The following is a 2683-nucleotide window of genomic DNA, read 5'->3' on the forward strand; positions in this document are numbered from 1 at the left end:
GGAGTAAACCGTTGAACGGCATTTGAGTGGTTTGTTACGATTTTATACTTATGTTAGATTACCTTCCTATAACTGTAACCTTGACGACAAATGGTCGAAAGGGACGTTATGGTGTCATACAAAGATTCACAATTCCAAACAGCGGACGTTATAAAATCAAAGCCTGGGGTGCCAGAGGAGGAACACACTCGTACAACTACGGTTACAGGCCGGGGACCTACTACGGAGGCAGAGGTGCATTCGTAGAGGGAACGTTTACGCTAAATAAAGGAACAGTGCTGAATATCGTGGTGGGACAGAGAGGAGGAGATTCAGTAGAGGTGAAAGGAGGACAATCCACTACCAGAACAGCAGCTCAACTGGGACTGTCTGTGGAGGACAATGCTGGAACAGGGGGAGGGGGAGGTACTTTTGTTTATACAACACTTAATGTGCTTTTGCTGGCTGCCGGAGGGGGTGGGGGTGCATCTGGTGGATATAATGGGGTGGATGGTCAGGCGGGTACTAGAGGGGCTAGTAGTGTCGGACAATCTTCGTCTAATAGCAGAAATGGGGGAACTGGGGGAATGCCCGGTAAGTGCAACAATGCAGGTGCCAGTTATCATGGGGGAGTAGGCGCAGGTTGGTTAGCGCAGGGGTGTGCCAGGGCAGGTAATGAACATGGTGAAAGGGGTGGATCACGTGCCCAGGGTTGGGTAGGAGGACGAGCAGGGTCAATGAATAGTGGCTACTACGGTGGACCACCCCCTGGGGCAGTTGGGGGATTTGGTGGTGGGGGAGGAGGATCTGAAGATAATGGAGCATCAGGAGGTGGAGGTGGTTATTCTGGTGGAGGGAGCGGGACTCACCCAAAGCAAGCCGGAGGGGTGGAGGTTCCTATTGTGGTGGTGCGAGTTGTCGCCGTTTATCTGGCAAAAACTTAAATGATGACGGCATGGTGCAAATAGTCAAATTATCTGGCTAGCGATGAAAATTCATCCTTTGTATGCGACGTCATTTACATGGCTTTTTAAAAACTTTTATGAGGTATGCTTCAAAAACAGTGTACCCCAGCTTTTCTAAGAAAACTGCATTTCGTTACTTTCAAATACTTTCTGTGAACCACTTATTGATTTTTCAAAGTATCTGATTCGAGTTGCTTATAAAACTACGTGGCCGCTCATGGTGAAATACATTCTTGCACAAAAAGAAGGCCCGGCCTTTTCAAACTCGCTGTGTGCTTTGCTACTTTAGGAATCGATAGTTGACAATGGAACAAGCGCTAGCTCCTTTTGTTGTTTTTATAGGTGCAACAAAAGAATTTTGGCCATGAGATTTCCTTGTTAAGTTATCTCGAAGCTAAAAAAAATGAAACTTAAAATAATCCAGAATTAGAGCGGTGAATTCCGGGTGATGTAGCAGCTCTCGTAACGCGTAATATGATTGGCTTGCTACCCAAGCCGAAAACAAAAAAGAAAAAGAAAACAAGCAATCGAAACAGTGACTTAGACTTAAAAACAATTGAATCTGCTTGCAATACCAAACAGTAGCAGGTTACGAGAGCTACTACAATACTGAGAATTCCGAGCCAGTCAGGTGGCAGTGTACCAGCACCGCAGTTCCAAGTTGTCAGTTAAGTGCGGAATGGCAGAAAACCACCTTGCATCTCATTTGCACCTCCTTACAAAACAAAAGAGCAGTCATTATATCATGTCTCTTTCCTTTAAAACTGAATTAATTTTCCGCAACCCGCACCTCACTCCACAACTTGGAGGAAGTCATACGTGCACCGCCACAAAAGGATATCTTGAGTCCACACAAAACAAGACTATGGAAATTGTGTCGACGTTAAAGTAGGAAATAAAGAAAGCACGTTGATAGCTGCCAAAGGTGTTGCTGATTTTAAGCAGTTGGCGTTCGTCATGCATTTCTTTGTTTTTGAAGCTTAAAAGCTAATATAGTTAATTGAAAGCTATTCAGCATTGCAACATTTAGTCATTTGGCGAAAACAAAAATATCGGCTGCCAAAAAAGGTTATTAACTTTTTATTAACTTTGCTATCTCCCATATTGTGTTTACAGCTTTATGATTGGTTCACTCAACCTCGGTCAGGGTCATGGCTCTTGGTATGACCTAATATGATTTAGCCAAGGGTTGCTTAGTTGAAAAATGTGTGTGGACAAAACATCTGATACGTTCACAATTTGATGAAATTTAATAAAACATTTTTTTTTTATTCGGGTTTGTCGGATATGAGACTAGTTGTAGCCAACTCGGCGCTACGTGCCTTGTTGGCTATCCAACGCGCGCTCATAGAATAATTCTTAATTATTCGTTACGAACATCTTGTAGCTGGCGTTCAAAATGAGGTTCCGAGGTAACCGCTGCCGAATGCCTTAGCAGTAATTTTGCAATTCAATGAATACGAATTAATAACATTTAGCTTTAATTCTGACTCGCTCTTCAAAGAGCAGCCCTAAATGCTCCCGAAGATAATGTCCAGGGCATTTTTGATCCAGCCAACGTTTCTCCAGGTAAGCTGCAGGTTTACAGAAAGCCGCTATGCATCTTCCTACTTTATTACCGTTTGCGATATTTCCCACCCATCAGTTTGCCACCACGTCCTCATCAAGCACCAACCACTGATGAATTCCACGCTAACTCCTGCCTAAGATATCTCAAGAGTTTAATTTCTTCTTTACAA

The 2683-nt window shown here is 43.6% G+C and overlaps 1 pseudogene; it reads left to right on the forward strand.

The window, feature by feature from the left end:
* The window catches only part of LOC138032775 (uncharacterized), a 40091-nt pseudogene extending 37872 nt beyond the window's left edge, over positions 1 to 2219 (forward strand).
* The last annotated feature ends 464 nt before the right edge of the window (positions 2220 to 2683 follow it).

Source organism: Montipora capricornis, chromosome 14, assembly GCF_036669925.1.
Source record: "Montipora capricornis isolate CH-2021 chromosome 14, ASM3666992v2, whole genome shotgun sequence".
NCBI classification, from domain to species: Eukaryota; Metazoa; Cnidaria; class Anthozoa; order Scleractinia; family Acroporidae; genus Montipora; species Montipora capricornis.